Source organism: Lepidochelys kempii, unplaced genomic scaffold (assembly GCF_965140265.1).
Source record: "Lepidochelys kempii isolate rLepKem1 unplaced genomic scaffold, rLepKem1.hap2 scaffold_94, whole genome shotgun sequence".
In the NCBI taxonomy this organism is placed as follows: domain Eukaryota; kingdom Metazoa; phylum Chordata; order Testudines; family Cheloniidae; genus Lepidochelys; species Lepidochelys kempii.
This window is the reverse complement of record NW_027333648.1, coordinates 439,029-450,664: the sequence shown is the minus strand read 5'-3', so window position 1 is coordinate 450,664 and position 11,636 is coordinate 439,029. Positions and strand designations below refer to the sequence as shown.

The 11,636-nt window shown below is 47.3% G+C and overlaps 1 long non-coding RNA gene across 1 annotated transcript; it reads left to right on the top strand.

Moving 5' to 3' along the window:
• Positions 1-2,036: 2,036 nt before the first annotated feature.
• Positions 2,037-9,915, top strand: LOC140904837 (uncharacterized). The gene is made up of 3 exons (XR_012156659.1): positions 2,037-2,067; positions 7,078-7,191; positions 9,856-9,915. It is a non-coding gene; the product is annotated as an uncharacterized lncRNA (long non-coding RNA).
• The last annotated feature ends 1,721 nt before the right edge of the window (positions 9,916-11,636 follow it).

The following is an 11,636-nucleotide window of genomic DNA, read 5'->3' as shown; positions in this document are numbered from 1 at the left end:
GGGCTCTGTCTGGGATTGCCCAGCTGGCTCCTGGGACCATTGCCATGCCCAGTGCACAGAGCTGTGGTGGGGCGGTCCCTGGCGCAGAGTGAGGGGTCCTCCTGTAAAGTGTCAGGGGGTCCTGCTGGGAGGAGGAGGGGGTCCCAGGCAAATGGGCTGGCAGATCCTGTTGGAGGGCAGGTGGGGGTCCTAGGCAGGCAATGGGGAAATCCCAGGCAGGCAGTGAGGGACTATAAAATGACTCTACAGTAACAGCCCCCCACCCCATTTCTCCTGCCATTTGCAGGAGCAAATCCAGCCATGGGGGAGCAAACAACCCAGGAATGAGAGTTTCCTAGCAGACAGGCATGGAGAGGGCACAGGGAAAAGGAGATAGAGAGACTGACAGGGTCCGTGGGATAAAAGAGTTTTGAAAGAGATTTCCAGCTCTCTCATCTGCCCAGACAGATGTATTACTGCACTGTGGGGAGAATCACTTTCCTGTGGACAAGACGAGGATGAGAGAGAGGAAAACCCAGTTCCTGACTCCATGTCCCTCCTGCTGGGGTGTGGCTGCCGTGGGGTCAGTGTCAGAGGGAATCCTCGAAAGGGACTCCTTTGGTTCTGCTTTTTTCTAGGATTGCGTTCAGAGACTTTGTTTTGGGATGCGGGAGAGAGAAAAGAGGTTAAAAGTGTGTCTGTGGGCTTAGCCTGGCAGGAGGGGCCAGGTCTCTGCTGTAATCCAGAGATTGAGTAGAGAGTTGTCACTTTGGATGGGCTATCACCAGCAGGAGAGTGAATTTGTGTGGGGGGCGGAGGGTGAGAAAACCTGGATTTGTGCTGGAAATGGCCCAACTTGATGATCACTTTAGATAAGCTATTACCAGCAGGACAGTGGGTTGGGAGGAGGTATTGTTTCATATTCTCTGTGTGTATATAAAGTCTGCTGCAGTTTCCACGGTATGCATCCGATGAAGTGAGCTGTAGATCACGAAAGCTCATGCTCAAATAAATTGGTTAGTCTCTAAGGTCCCAGAAGTACTCCTTTTCTTTTAGCATTTTCTCAGCACGGCAGAATCTCGGATCTCGCTCTGCAAGGAAAGAGCCTGGGGAACCGTGATGTGAAATGAACTAATGCCCGTTCCCAAACCTCCACAACGGCCCTTCTCGCCCGATCAGGCTGCAGAACGACGCTCACGTTTCGTTCCGGTTCATCCCGTCCTCCCATGGGACAGGGGAGCGACATAGCTGCAGGGGAGCCAGCTCAGGTAGGGATTATTGTGGGGGTTCTGATCTGTTCCTGCAGGAGGGAGAGGGACAGCAAATACACGGGAGAGGGGAAGGTTTGCACCGTCTGGTTTGGAGGTTGGAGCGGGGACAGGAAATTCACAGGGTGGAGAAAGGGAGGAGACCAGGGGGTGGCAGACCTGCTGGGAGTTGTTTAATAAGTGGCCTAGATTCTTGGAACAGACCCATGAGGTTCGGAGGTGGAAATGCTCCAATTTGGTGAACAGAAAATAACGCACGTAGATGGGGCTGGGAAAAAGGACCAGACTCCTAGTGCTGGAGCCTGACCCAACTAACCAGTGGGTGCCTTTAAATATGAAGGGGGAAGCCACCAGTCAGGCTTAGGGGAGATTCTCCTGCCTCATATCCAGCTCCTCACAAGGAGGAGGGTGTTGGGCTTCCTACAAGAGATCTCTCCCTAGACTCTGCTCGGGGCAGCATCTCCGGTATCAGTCTGTGGCTAGTAGGTGTGTGATGGATCTGCTGGGAGAGAGGAGGGGTGTCTCTTCGCCCCCTCACCCTGGTGTTTCCTGGGTGGTCTGAGTGGGGTGGGGGTGGGACTCTGTTGGCTGCGGTCCACCCAGAGTTTCCGTTTGATTGGCTCCTCTCCCCCGTGAATAGTGGGGCTGTGAGTGGGGCAGCAGGTCCTGAGTGTGGGGCTCTGGCTCTTTCAGGGGCCGGTGACCTTCGAGGAGGTAGCTGTGTATTTCACCAGGGAAGAGGGGGCTCTGCTGGACCCCGCTCAGAGAGCCCTCTCCAGAGATGTCATGCAGGAGACCTATGAGACTGTGACCTCGCTGGGTAAGGGTTCCTGTCCCCTCGGTTCTTGGAAGGGGAACTGAAGAGATGAGGTTCACGCCACCCCCACAATGCCACCTCTGCTCTGTCCTGTTCCAGCATCACCCCAGCATGCCAGTGACACACACACGACCAGAGACCCTCCCCTGCTGCTGAACGCTGTGGGAAGAGAGCACAGGAGCAGAATCGCACAGTGTCAAATATCTCCTGTTTGCACAAGTAAAACGGGGGGTTAGGTCCAGCATAACGAGCAGAAGCTTCCTACCCCTGGCCTTCTCTCAAACCCTGAGCCTTTTCACCCAGACCAGAAAGTGCTTGGGGTGTAAGAAGCAGGCTGCTGGGGTCAGAGCGGCTGGTCCAGGGTTACTGATCACACAGACCTTGAATGCTGGCTGGGGGAATCCAGACAAGGGAGCTCCAGCAGCAGAACATTGAAACTCAGCCAGGATTACAGATGACACAACTCCTCACTGCTCCGGATTGCCCCGTGCATGGGACAATGGCCTCGGTTGCTGGTGAAAATCCTTGAGACCTGGAGAGTTGCTCCCCCCAACCCCATGTGCACTAACCACAATCTACCTTCTCTGCAGACTTGGTTTTTTGAGTCCCTCATTCCTGAAGTCACATGACCCCGATTCTTATTTTTCACATTCTGCTTTTCTAGACTATTTAGAGTCTGTTGCTTCTGAATGATAGTTTCTAATTTCCCAGTGTTCTCCACAGCCAGGGATTTTCCTACTCCCTCCCATTGCACTGGACTCACTAGGTTCCCTGGTATTTAAGAACGGCCACTCTGGGACAGACCAAAGGTCCATCTAGCCCAGTGTCCTGTCTTCCGACAGTGACCAGCGCCGGGTGTCCCAGAGGGAATGAACAGAACAGGGAATCATGAAGTGATTCATCTCCTGTCACCCATTCACAGCTTATGACAAACAGAAGTTAGGGACACCATCCCTGCCCATCCTGGCTAATAACCATTCACGGACCTGTCCTCAATAGATTTCTCATGGTGTTTGTTTGTTTTTTGTAACCCTATTATAATCTTGGCCTTCACAACGTCCTCTGGCAAGGAGTTCCCCAGGTTGACTGTGCGTTGTGTGAAGAAATACTTCCTTTTGTTTCTTATAAACCTGCTGCCTATTAATTTGATTGGGTGATTCCTAGTCCTTGTGTTCTGAGAAGGAGTAAATGACACTTCCTTCTTTACTTTCTCCACAGCAGACATGCTTTTATAGACCTCTCTCATATGCCCTCTTGTCTCTTTTCCAAGCTGAAAAGTCCCAGTCTTACATATCTCTCCTCATACAGAAGCTGTTTCATACTCCTAGTCCGGGTTTTTTTGCCCTTTTCTGAACCTTTTCCAATTGCAATGTATCTTTCTTGAGATGGGCCGACCACATCTGCACACAATATTCAAGATGTGGGCGTACCATGGATTTATGTAGAGGCAAGTTATGTACTGTCTTATTATCTGTCCCTTTCTTAATGATTCCCAACACCCTGTTCGCTTTTTGACTGCCTCTGCACCCTGAGTGGATGTTTTCAGAGAACTATCGACAATGACTCCAAGATCCCTCTCTTGAGTGGAAACAGCTAATGTAGACCCCATTTTATATGTATAGTTGGGATTATGTTTTCCAATGGGCTGCACTAGGTGCTATCCTGACATCTAGGACTGCTGAGATCCTGCATTCAGTGATATCCCTGCCCTTCCTGTTCCCTTTCTCCACTGAACCCCACCAGCCCATTGTTAGTGTTTCCAGCTTCCCCAGGACTCTCTCATTGTGTCTGGACCTCTCTCTCTGCAAGAAGCAGTTCCAGGGAGACTTGTCCTCTGTCTGGAGTCTTCAACTTCTGGGACATGGATTTACTTTCTCTGTGTTTTAGGAGATGCTTTGAAATTGAGTGTCTGTGACATTAACCACAGTGCAATCTTGACTGGTTGAACAGCTGTTTCCCCTCAGTTGCCCAAGCTGGGGTGGCTTTTACACTGCTTTACTGTGAGAACAGCCACTCCTGGGCAGTTAACACCCAGTCTCCAGCATGTAACTCGCTGCCAGCTACACAGTATTGAGCGCTGTTAGTCAGTGACTCACGAATTACAGTGCACCACAGGAGAACCCCAGAAAATTCTCTGGTCCCGGACTTTTGTGCATTTTTCACTGTCCAGCACACTACTGAACGACTCAAGGTCATATGAAGTCTGTCATTTCATCAGTGGAAAATGACACGTGCCAGCCTTGTTATCCCAAATGGATTTTCCAACACACTTTAATCCCAACACACTGCTTAGATGAAACAATAAAATGAGATGGCTAACTACCGGCAAAAAAACCATATTAATTGACTACAGGTAATGAGGTATAAAAGCCAGAATTGTTTACAAAAGAAATGCAAGATAAAACCCAAACTAACATCTAAGTTAACAAGCTAAAACGGATACAAAGCAAATGTTTCTCTCACTATATCCTGAGGCAGGCTGGCTGTCCTTTCAGCCAGAAGTCCCCCTAATTCGCCCCTGCTGCCAAGTTCAGTTTCTTCAGGAGCTGTCATGAGCAGAGGAAAAGGGGGAGAGAGAGAGTCTCAAGCATTTTCCTCCCCTCTTTTTATAATTCAGTCCTTTGTACTACAAACAACTTCAGTTCTCAGCTGAGTCATGGTGACCGGCTGTCTGCTGTAGCTATGAGCTTCAAGTGGTCCCTGTGAAGGAATGTAAATGTCTTCTTCACACCTTCCCCCTCCTGGAGAATGGCAATTTGACCAGCTGCTTGCCTTGCTGTCTCTGAGGAACTGGTCTGAGGGTGTTCCACAGAATTGTAACTTTTTCACTAATAGGATACAGTAAAATCTCATAATTTTACATAGTGTTGCTACACATATTTTAACAGGAGGATAATATTCTGTAGATTATGCATTTTCAAATGATACCTCAAACAAGCCATACTATGTAAATAATTGATCATAGTTTTCTAGAAGAGTGAACATAGGGGTTGTAACAGGGTCAGGCCAGATGGCTAAGTAGGTCCCTTTTCCTTGGGTAAAGTAACAGAACAATCAGGAACCTTCTGGAGACCAGTAAGACAGGCTGATTCGAACACCTGCAACCAATCAAGAAGCTACTTGAATCAATTGAGGCAGGCTAATCGGGGCACCTGGGTTTTAAAAAGGAGCTCACCTCAGTTAGTGAGGTGCGTGTGAGGAGCTGGGAGCAAGGGGCGCGAGGAGCTGAGAGTGAGAACACGGACTGTTGGAGGACTGAGGAGTACAAGCATTGTCAGACACCAGGAGGAAGGTCCTATGGTGAGGATAAAGAAGGGGTTGGGAGGAGGCCATGGGGAAGTAGCCCAGGGAGTTGTCGCTGTCGCAGAGCTGTTCCAGGAGGCACTCTAGACAGGTGCATTCCACAGGGCCCTGGGCTGGAGCCCGGAGTAGAGGGCGGGCCCGGGTTCCCCCCAAATCCTCCCAACTCCTGGTCAGACCCAGGAGTCGTCAGCCTGGACTGTGGGTTCAGAAAAACGGCCAAGCTGAGGGCTGCCGGGAAGCTCCAAGGCGAGCAAATCCGCCAATAAGCGCAAGACCCACCAAGGTAGAGCAGGAACTTCGTCACAGGGTACAGACTGTGCCTGTCTGTGTGTGTCCCCAGCAGATATGTGGGTATTTCAATCCCTCATAAGCAGAGTGCTCAGCATCTTCAGGGACCCAGGGAGCTGGTCCTAGGAATTCACTGGTTTACTAGGCGTGACACTGTAGGGAATTGAGAGACACTTTAATAATAATAATTAATAATAAAATACCAATATGATGAAATTGCAATGAATCATGCTAGATATGCCATGTAAGGTGTCAGTGAAAATGCTATGATTTTCCAAGTATGATCATTTTGTTTCTATGTTTTGTACCACCTTTGTGTTGTGAGTTGTAGACATGTAGGGTATATCTGTATTTCCAGACTTGTGCAGTGACTCCCCCGGACACACTGACATCAGCACTGCCGAGCCTCTTCACTGGCCTGTCAAGGGTCATCAGCTGTACAATGAGCCCATGAAAAGAACCAAGGGGATACGCCTATTGAGTCAGCAAGATGTGCAGGGGTATGCCTGTGTACTGAGAACTCCAGGGCTTTTCCGTGCCATGTGCTGTGAAGCTTGTGTTTGGGACACAGGAAGTACAAGCCACAAGGCAAAGGGAATAGAAAGGGCAGCTGCATCATCTTCATTTTCTCTTCAATCCCTCTTCCTACCTCTGGAGCAACTTCTCTGCAAACTGAAGCCTTGAACAAAGGACTGAATGACCCATCCAAGCTGTGGATGTGTTCCAGACGGACTTTCAAGCCAGGAACTCACCAATACTGTGAAGAACCCGATATATAGATTTCTGAATGTGTCTGACCTTTCCTTCTTTCCTTTAGTTTAGAGGCTAAAGGATTGGCTGGCAGCCTGGTATTTTGGGTAAGATCCAAACCTTTTTTTTAAGGTCAGGCTTGACAAAGCCCTGGCTGGGATGATTTAATTGGGGATTGGTCCTGCTTTGAGCAGGGGGTTGGACTAGATGACCTCCTGAGGTCCCTTCCAACCCTGAGATTCTATGATTCAAACCTGTGCTGACCTGGTAATATGGCTGACCCTTTGGGGTCAGAACATTGTGTTTCTGTGACCAGAATTTTTAAATAAGCTCTCACTGTACCGAACACAGGTGCTGATTGGGAGTCAGAGAACTGGAATGCAATAAAGGGGGCTGTGTGATCTTTTTCAGCTTCTCAATAACCAGTGTGGGGGATCAGAAGCATAGTTTGTGAGTGGTCGGTGATTTTAACTTCAGTGTTAGCCATCAGTTCTGGGAGCATCTTTTCTCCCGTTTTTTAGCCTGCCCTGACCTTAGCGTTTTCAGTCAGGACTCCCCAAGGCACACCAGGTCACACCAAGCACTGAAGTGAAATTAATAGAATGTTTTGTTTTTTTATGACAAAGTCTTATGCAATCACCTGAACTCCTTTGTTTTCTTTCATCGGAGCAGGGTTTCCCATTTCCAAACCTGATGTGTTTTCCCAGCTGGAAGAAGGGGAAGAGCCATGGGTCTCAGAGCTCCAGGGTTCAGAGGAAAGACAGACCCTGAGAGCTCCCTGCAAAGGTGAGGAAACATGAAACCAACTCAGAATCTGTAAGTGCCTGAAGGAAACATCTGGGATGCCCTACGAAGCCCTTGGGAGGTCACTCAGTTCATTATTGTCCCGAGCAGGGGTCATAACCTCAGGGTAACTATAGCTCATGGCTTCCTGTAGATCCGAGCAGACATCAGGCAGTAGCTTCCTCCCTTCCCCCCATGAATTTGATGGGATGTGAAGGCTGAATTGATCCCCTCCTCTCTCCCAGTTAGGGGAAGTGTTTGGAGGAGTTCAGTTCCTGCTTTTATTTGACCTCTCTCCAGCACTTTTTTTCGTTGGCATTCCCCTTTCCATCCCTGTTTGAGGTTTCTGTCTCTACCGCAGCAGGTGATGCGATGGCATGTGAGAAAGAGGAGCAGAATTCTCAGCAGGAAGATGCTGGGCAAGTGGATAAACACAGAGCATTATCACAAAGATCGGAAAGGAACGTGTCCAGGAGTCATGAGCAGGGAAAATCCTGTGAGATTCAGCACAGACCAGAGAGAGAGCAGGGAAATCGGCCAAGGGATAAAGTGGGTAAATTAATTTCCTGTCGGGGAACTCAGAAGGAGCTCAAGGAAAGCACAACACAGCAGGAAATCCTCAGGGGAAAGACAAAAAATGCATGCACTGAGTGTGGGAAAAACGTATATGACCAGTCAGCCCTTATAAAGCATCAGAGAATCCGCGCAGGAGAGAGGCCCTATGAATGCCGTGAGTGTGAGAACCTTCAATCGCAGCTCAAACCTTGTTACTCATCAGAGAACCACACAGGGGAGAGGCCCTATGAATGCCGTGAGTGTGGGAAAACCTTCTCTTGGCACTCAGCCCATGTTAGCCATCCAAGAATCTGCACAGGAGATCAACACCATAAAAACCACTAGGGCTAGCTGTACTTTTTTTTCTTTAATACTTTTCCTGATTCCCACATAGTAGCTTTTAAAGTTGTTTGAACTGTTTGCAGCACCGTTATCCCTCAGCGTGTCCAAATGAGTGGCCCATTTTTGCCTTTTGCAGTTCACCCTGTTTTGAGGTGGACCCATTTGTCCTTCCTATCTACTCCATTGTCTCACGAATAATTTGAGTGTGCCCTTCCTATCAGGAACCAGGGAGCATCACATCTATACTATTCCTCCTATTGCAAAATTATTGTTCGGAATCACCAATGATTCAGATTATATCATTGCCAGTTGTTCTCACGTTGCTCTGGGTTGTGCTGAAGAGCAGTTATATTGGGAACTTTCCCAATTATATTTAAAGGAAGAGGAGCAGGGGCAGGAAAAGAAGTGTCATTTCAGCCTCTGTGACACTGGAAGGAGATGGGGTGACTCAGAGATTCCCTCCTTCCCCATCGCTCCAGACCTGTTAACTCTGCATGGCTCAGACAGGAGGGATCTTCGTCACATTCTATCCCTCCACTTCTCAAAGTGTCACGTGATGAAGCGGTCTCAGCTGTCTGTGCTTGGAGATGATGCTTTGACTTCTTTAATCCTATATCAGAGTCGCTATGCCTGGAGATGAAAGTGTCAAAAACGTGGAAGGGGAATTTGATCCCAAGTACCGTGTGATCGTTTGGAGTTTAAATCCCAGGTTCCATCAATTGGTAGAGCCACTTCTGGCAAGGGGGCTGTTTTGTCCCCCATTATGGGGGATGCTAGGTTACTAAAAAAATTTTAAATAACCTAACTAATTCTATGGCATGGGGAATGGTCCCCTTCATGATGCAGATGTTGAGGAAATAGAAGTGGGTTTTTTATTGAATTTATCCTTTGTAGGTGCTAAAAAAAGTGTATGAAATGAAATCAGTGTTGGAAATCTAATAGCTGCAGAAAAATAGCTAGTTTTGAATAGAAACTCCAGCTCTGATAACTAACAGGCCTGTATCCAGTCCCTTGCCTGGAATTGTGCCACCAAATTAAAGAAAAGCCGGGCATGTTTCAGGAAGCCATTCCTCACTAACACTGCTGAGATTTTGAGTGCTTTTGTAAAGGATTCTACTTCAGGGAAGTGTACATTTACCCTAACCAAGGCCAAGGATTTGGAAAGAACTGGGGTTGAATGAGTACACGCTCCGTTCTTGGTTTCCATCCCAGTAAAAGAAGCTATGGTGACCAAAGCCCCAAGGAAAATTGTTTGTTTGTACAACTCACTGATTACAGATCCAAAGCATGCCAGGGTTAGATTGAGAACAATCATCCTTCACCATTTGGATTCAAAGAGAGAGAGTGCTTCGTAGGACATTCCCTCCTCATGGATTCCAAACTGGGTGCCTCATTGGGTAATGTCAAAGTCAGATTCAGGACTCACATAATTTGTCAGACCATTCTGTTTATTAGCAAAGCACTTTGCCAATGCACCCAGATATGTGAGCCCCCTGCAAAGGCTCAAGCTAACTTATATATACAGATAAGCCAATTTAACATAAGAGACAAAAGGAAGCAGAAACTGACAAATATACATACATATCTTACTTGCATACTAATGTTTACCAATCTCCCAGCTCAGTAGGAGCTCTAAGTTAATTAGTTTGAGGACCCATTGTCTCACACTCCTTAATGTTTCTCTTCTTGACAACTATATTTCAACAAACCCTTCAAGTAGCATTTCTTTAATGAAATATAATTTCAATATAATTCATTCTATTTTCACAGAAACAAGGACTTTCAGGCTGTGGAAATGATGGTAACCAATGAGGCAACGAACGTGTCCGGTTCCAATTTCAGACTTCCAGATACTCGCATGTTGAGTCCTGATTCTCTGGTTTTGTGTCTGATGCTCCGGCTTCACAATAAAGCTGATGTTGGCACAGCTGCCCCCATGTAGCTGCACTGGTGTAGCATGCTATTACAGATGCTCTAAGCCAATGGGAGAGATCTCTCCCGTCGGACTTCATTAGTCCAGCCCCCTCAAGCTATATGTCCTGCTGACGTAGCGCTATCTACACAGGGCGTTAGGGCCGTGTAACTACATTGCTCAACTCTGGATTTTTCACACCCCTGAGCAATATAGTTATACCGATAAATGCCTTTAGTGTAGGACAGTTTTCTCTTGTGTTTTATGCATTTACATCCCTTCTCCTCTACCTCCTCCTACTTTGAAAGATTAAAAAGTGTGAAAAGAGAGATTTTTTTTTCCTCGTGATGCAAACATTCCCACATAGGAGACCCCTTCCACCAACACACATGGCAGAAGAACCAGCGATATGTGAACTCAGAGAATTGGTTGGGACCTACGTTGGGACAAACCAGAACTAGAGCCAAGGTTCAGTTGTTGGCAACGGGGATTAAAAGAAAATGAACTCATATGACAAGAATTTGAGCTCTTTGAATATGTTATTGTTTCCAATGAAAATGAATTTATTGGTTAAAGAGTAGGAGACTAATTGTGTGATAATCTGAATCACTTTGTAAAACAAAGTGTCTTGTTTAGTGACAGCTGATCTTGAAAAGTTAATTTGCTTTAATTTACCCCCTGTAGTGTAAGGAGTTCTAGTAGAAAACCTCACTCTAATGGTTGGGGTGGAAGAATGTGTGTGAGAGTGTATAAGTGAATATTGGCCCAGTATAGATTTTAAATTTTTGTGTTTCAAATAGAACTTATTTTGCTTAGTTTCAAAGTCTATTTCTAGTGAAAACAAAATTATTCAAAGAGACAATTTGTAGAAGTTTTTCAAGTTCTTACACTTCCAGTGTTTGAAGTATAGACAGAGCCTGAGACAGACTGATCCCCTATGGGAAGTTAGTCATGACATGAATTCCAATTTTGACCCATTTCCCTATATGTGAGGGAGGTACTAGTATGGAGGGCTGGGCCAGCTGTCCGATCGCCTGGTTCCTCAACTGTAGCTACAGCTCTTAGTACCCATCTACCCAAAGACTGAGAGAAATGGAGAGTTCCAACCATTGTTATTTTAGTATCTTATTGTTCCTTTCTCTGTTTTTTGTGCTGGCCTTTCTATTATATCAGGGTGTGAGGGTATAGCTCAGTGCATGTTGTCACAAAGCTCTGTCCTTGTCTCTATGGGTCCCACGTTTCCTGGTGGATTTTGCTAGCCCCAGAGGCTCACTGTGACCCTCCACATAGCCCTTCTCTCTCTCTAGAGGCAAGGGCCACAGCTTACTGAGCCATCATAAGCCAGCAAGGGAGGTGAGGAGAAGCAACCCTCCCTCGCACAATCTCTGTTTCCCAGTATCCATGATTAATCAAGAAGGAGAGGGGAGGGGAGGGGGGAGCCCGGGCCTACCCTCTACTCTGGGCTCCAGCCCAGGGACCCTAATAGTAGCAGCTATGGTAGCTGACTTTTGGGAAATAGGACGTGTACAATTCCCTGGGCCGCTTCCCCACAGCAGCCCCCACTCAGTATCTCCTTCGCTGTTACCTCAGGGCCTCCTTCCTTGCACCTGATGTGGATTTGCACTGCTTGGTTCCTCCA